This window comes from Nelumbo lutea, chromosome 2 (assembly GCF_056320005.1).
Source record: "Nelumbo lutea isolate HS-2025 chromosome 2, American lotus-T2T, whole genome shotgun sequence".
Lineage (NCBI taxonomy): Eukaryota > Viridiplantae > Streptophyta > Magnoliopsida > Proteales > Nelumbonaceae > Nelumbo > Nelumbo lutea.
Window position 1 is genome coordinate 29,024,069 of NC_142685.1, and position 10,972 is coordinate 29,035,040.

At 42.4% G+C, this 10,972-nt stretch overlaps 1 long non-coding RNA gene across 1 annotated transcript; it reads left to right on the plus strand.

Moving 5' to 3' along the window:
- The first annotated feature begins 257 nt into the window (after nucleotides 1-257).
- LOC148869487 (uncharacterized) lies at nucleotides 258-1,713 on the plus strand. The gene is made up of 2 exons (XR_016106909.1): nucleotides 258-1,129; nucleotides 1,311-1,713. It is a non-coding gene; the product is annotated as an uncharacterized LOC148869487 (long non-coding RNA).
- The last annotated feature ends 9,259 nt before the right edge of the window (nucleotides 1,714-10,972 follow it).

A 10,972-nucleotide genomic window follows, 5' to 3' on the forward strand; every position in this document is an offset into this window, starting at 1 on the left:
TCATTGTTTAATGGGCTTCATGACAGGACCCATGATCTATTTAATGAGTTCTAAATGAGTCATTGTTGCGAATATCTTTATTTTTCGCAAGCATTATAGCAAATAATGTTATAAAAATTAGGTAAATTATAAAGACCCCCCCGTATTATGAATTCTGTAATAAACACCCTCCTGTATTATGACCGTAAACAAAAAACCCTTTTCGTTAATTTTTTCTTAATTTCCATATTACCCTTGTAATAAGAAAAATACCGTTCATCTTGGGGATACGCGAACAGCAGCGGCGATAAGGGGAGAGAAAGAGAGATCGGGGATTATCGCCGCTGCTGTTCTCTACCTCTGCAATATTTTGCCCTCACTTTGTTCATCGCATCTCTGTATTTTTCCTCAGCATCATATCCGGTTTTGTCCTTGACATGTTTACAGGAGCGAATCACTTCGTCCCGCACGGAATTGTCAAGTCTCCGGCAAAACTGAACCTTCCCTATATCCGGTCCAGGCTGCGTAGCACCCCAGCTAGATATCGGTGTCACGGAGATTGAGCGCTTGGGCGCAGACATGGCTTATTCTGAGAGGTAGAGAACTTGTCGATCTCCCTTTTTCTCCTCCACTATAGCCACCGGAAAAGCAACCCCTCCTCCACTTCCACCGCCGCCTCCGCCTTCAAACCCGTCACCGACTTCCACCGCTGTAACTGATTGCAGCGGCGGATTCGAACTCAGCGGCGGCGAATCCACCACCGGCCTCTCTCCATCTTTGTTTGGAATTTTGGAATTTAATTTTGATTTCCTTCACTTGGGCGATAGACGCAACATCTGCAGCGGCAACATCAGCAATTCAAAATCGTCAGGATCGTTGCTTCTTCTACCACCCGGAGAGGAGCGAAGCCAACAACTTTGATTCCTCCAGGGGCCTCTACCAGGCCAGGTATGCTAGCTCTTCGTGCCTGCGGCATCACCGGCACTGGTACTGTGTTCCTTATCGATCTCCTACTGTGTTCCTCTTATCGTCTGTAACAAAGGCTTGTACGTGTTGGCAAGGATCGAACCGTTTGTGACCTTGTATCATCACGACCTACCACAAGAACTGGAGGACAGATATGGGGATGGCTGAGCCCTCACATTGTGCTGTATTTCCAGCCCAGAACATTTTTTTTCTCCTATCTGAATCTCGTTTAGATTTTATGAATTATAAAACATTTCTGGGGGAGTGTGTTTGTTTCTCACTGTCACAAATCTTGTGATGAATAGATAGAGTTTGAATGGAAATAGAAAATGGGATTTTGATTTTGTTGGTACTTATTGTTGCAGGGAAGATTTTTTGTATTTTGCGGAAATATGTTTTAGGAGCTTCGGGGATCTGGTGAAGTTTTGGAGTAGTTTGAATGAGCCCAATGCGTATGCTCTTTATGTGTATCTCAGGGGACTGTATCCACCAGGCCATTGTCGGAGATCTCAAGGGACAGTAAGAAGCCTCTGGGGCAGGGATTTGAAGGAATAACTATTAAAATTTGGGGAAAGGGAGAAAAAAAAGAGATCGGGGGAGAGAGGGAGAGAGAAATGTGGATTACTGCCGCTACTGTTCATGTACCGTGAATGTGAATGGGAAGATGAACAGTGTTTTTTCTCAATTGTCTACGGGGGCAATATGGGAATTAAAAAATATTGTAACAGTAGATTTCAACGAAAGTTAAGAAAGGGGGATTTTGTCTCAGGTCATAGTAAATGGAGTTTTTGTCGCCAAACAAAGTACAGGGGTCTTTGTAATTTACCCTAAAAACTATAATAAATAAAATGTTATAAATTTGAAATGAAAACCTTTGTTAATACGAAACAAAAAAATAGAGAATTGAATATGAGTTGTAATGATATATATGCAGAGTCCATATTGTTCACGAGGGGCCCAATCAAAAAGAGGTACCCTCAACTCCAAAATTCATGGTTTGTATCTTGTAAAGGGAAATCAAAAGAAACGAAAAGAAAAACAATGTAAACATAGACAAACAACTTATGTAGTTTGGTGTTTTTTTGCTAATCTCTATGAAATTCACAAATTTCAAGTCAAATGTGGTATAATCCAAGCAAAGAAGCCAATAATATATAGTTGTCAATGTACTCTGAAATCTAATATCAAACTTGAGATCCAATCCAATTATAATATATTTATATCTATCTATTGAATTTTCTTTATTAAAATACTCATTCTCTTGAATTTAGTTCATCTCCATTGAAAGGGCAGGAAATATAATTAAAAGAATACCATTAAGCATATTCAATTACCTCTCATTAATTCACATTTAAGTCATTAAATAAATTATGTTCTCTCTTATTGAATGGAACGTTTATACTTTTTTTATCATCATTAAATTCCACTACTAAATCCATACATACTAATTATTAATAGAATGAAAATTTATATTTTAAAATAAACATAGAAATGAAATTATATTTTTCATCTAAGTGGTGGGTAAATAGTTCAACCATTTGGGTCAAATGGATAATTTCATAATGTCATAAATAAATAATACAAACTTAGCAATATATACTTTTGTTTATCATTATTAAATTCCACTAATAAATCCATACACAATAATTATTAATAGAATGAAATTTTATATTTTTAAAATAAACCTAGAAATGAAATCATATTTTCCATGTAGGTCGTGGTTAAGTACTTCAACCATTTGGGTCAAATGGATATAGAAAAAAAAAATAAATTTTGAAAAAAAATGGACACATTTCTATTATTATATATTTGTCATATTAAAAAATAAGTAAAAAATAGACATAATTTTATTATTGATGGACATCAAATATATAACTTAAAACCGACAAGAAATTAAATTACCTTCCTATCAAAGGGGTGGGTTAGTGGTTCAACCTTTTAGGTTAAATAGTTAACCCATGATGTATAATTAAAAAATAACTTTTTAAAACATAATAATACAACAAATATGAAACAATTTTGGGCACATCTATAATATTATATACTAATAATATAAACAAAAATAAGTATGATAAACAATAATTATTTTATCAATGATATTCATGATGTCATAAATAAATAATATAAATTTATAAATATAAAAAATACTTATATTTATCATCACTAAATTCCTCTAATAAGTCTGTAGACAATAATTATTAATAGAATGAAATTTTATATTTTTAAAATAAATCTAGAAATGAAATCTTATTTTCCATCTGGGTCATGGGTAAGTACTTCAACCATTTGGGTCAAATGGATAATTTCATGATGTCATAAATAAATAATACAAATTTAGAAATATAAAAAATACAAAAAATATAGAAAAAATATTGAAAAAACTGGACACATTTCTATTATTATATCTTTGTCATATTAAAAAATAAGTATGATAAAATAGACATAATTTTATTAATGATAGACATCAAATATGCAATTTAAAACCGATGGGAAATTAAACCATCTTCCTATCTAGGGAGTGGGTTAGTAGTTCATCCTTTTAGGTCAAATAGGTTAACCCATGATGTATAATTAAAAATAAATTTTTTAAAATAGAATAGAATAGAATAAAAAAATATGAAACACTTTTAGACACATCTATAATATTATATACTAATAATATAAACAAAAATAAATATGATAAATAATATAAATGAAATGCAAAATTTAAAACCAATTTGAAAATGAAACCATTTCCATATGTAGAAGGTAGGTCAATGATCTAACATTCCGCAAAAGTGTCATCTATGATGCCATAACTAAGTAGCAAATATTATATATATAAATATACATACAAATGGGCCAACCAATTATGCCATAATTAAACAATAAAAGTTTCAAAAATAAATAAAATATAAAATATAAAATATAAAGAAAAATTTGGGAACATCTTTATAAATAAAAATATTTTTATTAATGATGGAAATGGAATATAAAATTTAAAATCAACTAGAAATTAAACAATTCTCTTTCATTAAGTCCCATACATAAGGTATTAATTCTGATTCCCTCATTAAATCATATAATTAAATAATAAATGAGCTAACAAAAGGTAGAATAATTAAATAATAAAGTTTAAATGTATATAAATAATAGAAAGTAAAAACGAATTGGGTATATCTCTAATTTTATATATTTATCATACTAAGTGAAAAAAAGTATGATATGTAAAAAGTACCTTTATTAATGATAGAAATGGAATACATGATTTGAGATCAACCTATAAATGAAATGATGTCATAATTAAATAATATTTAAAAAAATAGAGAATACAAAGAATTACAAAAATACAAAAAACTTATAGGAAAAATTTGGCAAACATCTCATGTAATATATTTATAAAAATAAAAAATTGGTTATATCTCCAATATTATATATTCATTATGTTAAACTAAAATAAGTATTATATATAAAAGGTAATTTTATTGATAAAGGAATTGGGATACCAAATTTAAAATAAACCTAGAAGTACAAAATTATAATAAAACTTTATTATAAAAAGTATAATAAAATAATAATATTTTGTAATAAATAAAAATACAAAAATTATAAAAATTTGGTGATGGAGGAAGATTTGGTCCGACCCCTTGGCTGTGCGACACGTGGAAGCAACCGGGTATAACCTGGCAGGAGCGTCAGCTCGGCACAACGACATAGCCATATCCCAAGAAGAGGCCCGAGCTCCCCAAGGAGAGGCCCCGAGCTTTCCCTAGAAATCCCGAGCCTTACAAGGAACACCGCGAAGGGCAAAACCTGGACTGACCCACCTCGGGTCAGTTCGGGCCACACTTTGGCACCTCGGGTCAGTCCGGGCCACACTCCTATCCGAACTCAAGACTTTACCTCGTGCACCACTCCGAGACCTCGGCTCCAGGTCGCATGACAATAACCGTACCTGACAAAGAAGTCCGTACTCTGAGGCGACACGCTTGACTGATCAGAGATCTGACACATAGCCGCACTCCAACGGCCACCCGCTACCGCCATCTCAATTGTTGTAGAGAAGACATTAGCGGTTATGCCTGCCCCCCGTAGAGGCGGTTACACCTGATCTGGCAGAGGCTTGGGAGTGAGTGCACTAGGGTGGTTATAAAAGGCCCTCTTCACATAGAGTGAAGATAAGTGATACTTTTGCGCCTTCTAGTATCAGAATCTCTCATCTTCCTTGCTTTCTCAAGAGTGCTAACTTAAGCATCGAAGCAATCCCACCGGGTTCCTTCCTCGGGGATCTCTTGTTTCCTCCTTGTTTCAGGCATCTCCCGCTCCGCCAGAGGCAAGGTTACCAACAACTAGGACCGACCGGATTGTGCATCATCATTTGGTGCCGTCTACGGGAAACGCTTCAGAGAGCCTCCCCCAACCTCTAGCTCTTTTCTAAAGAAAGAAAACTTAGCATTCATGGCTTTTTCCAGCAGTGATAGACGTAGTGCCGACCTGATTGCCGTCGGGGAACACCCTCTGCCCCCCACTATCTGCATCGGGCAATTCACCATCCCCCTCTCGGTGGACGGAATCCCTAACCTGAATGTGCCACAAACAGTGGCGCCTGTGAATGTTCCCCTTCCCCCCTCTGTTGAGACAACCTTTGTTGAACCAACCATTGTCCCCCCTGGCGACCAACTAGAACCAACTCGATGATTTAATGCAATACATGTGGGCCATACAAGCCCAAATGCAGCAGCTTCAGCAACACCAACTCTACCAGCATCAGGTACTACATCACGTCTTTCAGTACCACTACCAACAGCAGTTCCCCCAACTGCCTCAGAGCCAGCCACAGCTCCCACCTCAGCACCCTGCTATCAAGCAAGTCAAGCCCTCTCCTTAGGGTGGGAGCCTTCATCGGGAGAAGCTTCACAGGCTCAGAACCCCTCCAGAAGCCAAGCCTCATCCCCTGGCAGAAGGGAGAGACCAACTACCCCCGCTTCGCAGCACACCAGCATATCGGGGACCTCCCGACCTATCAAGTCCGCATCAACTCAACGCTCTCAGTTCGGGCTCCCTCTCGTGAAAAACCAGTTCGATGCCTTAGCTATGGACTACCACCAGCAATCCCGGCCCATTGAGCTCGACAACACTAAAGCAAGCAACACCAACACTGGACCTTCCAAGCTGCAGTGGAGGCACCGACGAGCTTGCCGAACTACCACCCACGTTCTACCCGAGCTCATAGGTAAAGAGAAAGCGAGTTCGGACGAGGTAAAGGTTACTCCTATTCTTTCGGTCCCTTCCCCCTGTCATCAGAACTCCCCGTTGTCCCCATGCCCAAGGATTTCAAAATCCCCCCACTAGACAAATATGATGGTTCCTTTGACCTGAGTGATCATGTTGATGCTTTTCAGTCCCAGATGCACCTGGCGAGAGCCAGCAAGTCCTGCATGTGTGTGGCCTTCACTACCACCTTCTGGGGAGTGGCTCGCACTTGGTATAGGAACCTGGCCCCAGAGTCGATAAGGAGTTGGACCCAATTCGTGCAAGTCTTCACTGCGCACTTCGTCACCAGCAAGCGGTGCCCTCGAACTGAAGAGAGCCTCTTCGGTATAGTCCAGAAGGAAGGGGAGTCCATCCAGAGCTATACCAAGCGATTCAACGACGCGTGCTTACAGATACCGCACCTAGACCCCGCAGTACAGCTCGCAGCAGCCAAGAGGGGTGTTATGCACAAGGAATTCAAATGGCACATGGGGGTCAATCAGCCCGCAACCATAGCTGAGTTCCTCAAGCTTGCGGACAGGTTCATAAGAATGGAGGAGGAGATCAGTCAAAGAACTGAGGGCGGGTTTGAAAAAAGGAAGAGGGAAAGCAAACCTTCCAACCAAGAGGACAGGAGGAAGAAAGACTCAGCTTGGGGGGCGAAGCCAAGTCAGCCATTCCGAGCCCCCGTGTCAGATTGGGAAGACTACACACCCTTGAACGTGAAGCAGGCTAAGATCCTGATGACGATCAAGGATGCCCTGTACGTAAAGTGACCACCCCATCTGAGAGGGAACCTGAATGAAAGGAATAAAAATTTATATTGCAGCTTTCATAGAGACCACGATCATAGTACTGAGCACTATAAGAATCTCCGCGATGAAATAGAGCAACTCATTCATCGCGGATACCTAAGGAATTTTGTACGGAATAATGATAATAATAATAACAATAAGGCAGGTCGGCCAGGGGAGCATAGTAGGGATGCTCCCGAGTCCAGCAATAGGCCAGCAGAGCAGTCACAGAAGCAGCCCCTGGAGGAAAGGCCAGTTTGGGGAACAATCCATGTGATCGTTGGAGGATTGATTGTAGCAGGTTGCACATCGACAGTAGCTCGGGCATCAACCCGTGAGGCCGCCAGAGAAGAACATAATCCACCAAAGCGGCTGAGGACAGAAGACCTCATACTCTTCATCGAGGACGACGTGCGCGGAGTTCACTACCCCCACGACAACGCGCTCGTCATAAAGGTAAAGATCAATGATTTCGAATTTCGACGCATCCTCGTCGATTCAGGCAGTTTGACAGACATCCTTTTCAAAGTGGCTTTTGACAAACTCTAGTTCCAAGAGAGTGATTTGAAGCCCGCGAACACCCCACTGGTCGGCTTCAACGGAGAAGAAGTAAGGCCCATGAGAAAGGTTACAGTACCTGTGGAAGTTGGCACGTGGTTGTGACCCCCATGGGAAAGGTTACAGTACCGGTGAGGCTCAAACACGACTTCTTGGTGGTTGCAACCCTCTCCCCATACAATGCCATAGTAGGTTGGCCGATCACCCACGCTTCAAGGGCTGTGGTGTCCACCTACTATTTAGCCATGAAGTTCCCCACAGACTTCGGCATTGGGGTAGTGCGGGGTGACCAGCTTGAGTCCCGCAAATGCTACATTGCCGCCCTCAAGGGAAAAGCCAAGGTGGCCAGTGACCTCGAGCTGAAGTGACCCGTGGAACAGAACGAGGAGCGAGCTGCACCCACGGAGGAGACTGTTCCCATCCCTATCTCGGCAGAGGACCCAGCCCGAACACTTCAGGTTGGTGCTTCCTTGGAGGAGCCCTTGTGATCTGAACTGGTACACTTCTTACTCGGTAACTTAGATGTTTTCGCTTGGTCTGCGGCAGAAATGTCCGGCATAGACCCTAACCTCATAACTCACAAATTCAATACTGACCCTGTAGTTAGGCCCATTAGACAGAAGAAACGCATCCTAGCCCTAGAACGATGGAGGGCGGTCGACGAGGAGGTCGGGAGGCTCCTCGCAGCAAACTTCATAAGGGAAGTTCATTACCCGAGCTGGGTGGCCAACCCCGTTCTGGTGAAAAAGGCCAACAGCAAGTGGCACATGTGCGTCGACTACACCAACCTGAACCGAGCTTGCATGAAAGATTGCTTCCCCCTCCCCAGGATCAACCGCCTTGTGGATGCGACCTCGGGGCACGAGTTGCTAAGCTTCCTGGATGCCTACTTGGGCTACAATCAAATCAGGATGGACCCGACCAACAATGAAAAGACTGCCTTCATAACCGAGTTTGGCCTATACTACTACAAGGTTATGCCTTTCGAACTGAAAAATGTTGGGGCAACCTTTCAAAGGCTTGTGAATAAGCTGTTTAAAAACTTAATTGGCACTAAAATAGAATGTTATGTAGACGACATGGTCATCAAAACCCAATTTTCACATGAGTTAATACAAGACTTACATTTTGTCTTTCAAATTCTACGCCAATTTAGCATGAAGCTAAACCCAAACAAGTGTGTCTTCGGTGTCACATCGGGTAAATTCCTAGGGTACATCGTCAACCGGTGCGGTATTGAGGCCAACCCGGACAAAATAAAGGCCATCCTAGATATGAGACCACCCCAAAAAGTAAAAGAGATTCAGAGGTTGAACGATAGAATAGCCGCTCTGAGTCATTTTATGTCCAAATCGGCAGACCGCTGCCTACCTTTCTTTAAGGCAATAAAAAGCAAAGGGTTCGAATGGAACCCAGGTTGCCAGCTCGCGTTTGATGAGCTCAAAAGATACCTCGTCAGTGTCCCAATTTTGACCCGACCCGAAAAGGGTGATGTCCTAGAGTTGTATCTCTCAGCAAGTGACGAAGTGGTCAGCTCGGTACTAATAAATGTAGTAGATCGGGTCCAATGACCCATCTATTATGTTAGTAAAGTGTTGTAGGGAGCAGAGACGAGATATCCGGAGATAGAAAAACTAGCCTACGCATTGGTCATTGCAGCCCGCAAGCTCCGCCCATACCATTATCGTCCTCACTGATAAACCCCTGAGGAAAGTGTTACTCAGGCCCGAGGTCTCTGGTCGATTGACGAAGTGAGCCAACGAGCTCAATGAGTACGACCTCCAGTACAAGCTGCAAACTACTATCAAGGCCCAAGCCTTGGCGGATTTTGTTGCGGAATGCACATTCAGCTCCAAAGTCCCTAGCCCGGCTGAGCATGAAACCCCCAGTCTGGGCGAGTTCAGTGCTCCTAGGCCAGTTGAGTCCAAGCACCGTGAGGTCGCACCCAGTTCAGTATCTCTCCTAGTTAGGCCAAGCGCAAATTGGGATGAAGAGCCATGGATCCTTCACGTAGATGGCTCCTCAAATCAGCAGGGCAGTGGAGCCGGAGTAGTTCTTCACTGTCCGAGTGGCACAAAACTGGAGTACGCACTACGCTTCAAGTTTGCGGCATCCAACAATGAGGCGGAGTACGAGGCGTTGATAGCCAGGCTAGCCCTGGCCCAAGAGGTAAGAGCAAAACACATCGTCATCTACAATAATTCCTAGCTCGTGGTCAATCAAGTTACAGGCAAATACGAAGCCCGCGAACCGACTATGAACGCCTACGTATCCAAAGTAAAGGCTGCTGATCTACTTGACTTTAGGTCACACTTCATTAGGCAAATCCTGAGGTCGGAGAATGCTGAGGCCGATGCCCTGTCCCGGTTAGCTAGCACTAGACCTATTCATGGGCTGGGCCGGGCCGAGCTCGGGCCGGGCTTTCACTTGTCACTAATGAAAATATACTAGGCCCAAGCCCGAGCCCGGCCCTGGTAAAAAGCCCGAAGCTCGACCTAATTGAAAAAAAAAAACAAATTTCCCTATTCAAATTAGAATTAAAAATTTAGATAGTATTTTTTTCTATTTAAATGAACAATGGGCCTACAAGATGGTCTTTTTCCCTTTCTTTTATATTTTAAAACACAATTTTATATTCTTAAATAAAAAAAATTATTCAAATGGACATAAACACATAACTAATTTTAAGATTAATATAAGGCGGGTCGGGTCGGGCTATTTTGACAAAACCTGAGCCCGGGTTGAATTTATTGCGGGTCGGGCTTTTTGGCCCAAATTTAAGCCCGCGAGCCTATAAGCATGTTCAAGGACGTCCGGGGGTCGGGCCAGGCCGACCAGTTGGGCCACCTGGCCCATGAACAGGTCTAGCCAGCACCAGTGATAACACCATGAGGACCGTGTACATAGAAGACTTACCTCGGCCTAGCATTCTCGGGGGGCAGAGGAGGTAGCTCCTGTCGTCCAAGCAGAGCCGAGCTGGATCGATTCACTTGCGAGCTTCCTACTACATGGGACCCTCCCCGCAGACCGCAATGCCGCCAGGAGGGTAGAGCGCTAGGCAGCCAAATACATCATAATAGACGGACGGTTGTACCAAAAATCCTACACGCTCCCCTACCTGCGCTGCTTGCGTCCTCCCGAAGCCGAGCTTGTACTCCACGACATTCATGAAGGCCTGCGCGACAGACACTTGGGTGGCAGGGCCCTCGCTAAAAAAGCATTACGACAAAGGTACTATTGGCAACAATGAAAGCAGACACCGTTGAGTTAGTCAGAAAATGCGATAAGTGCCAGAAGAATGCCAATATCCACCATCAGCCCGCCACTGACCTCAAGTATCTCATCAGTCCATGGCCCTTTGCGCAATGGGGCGTCAACCTACTTGGGCCATTCCTGCCAGCAACAGGTGGGAGGAAGTTCCTAGTAGTGGCGGTATATTACTT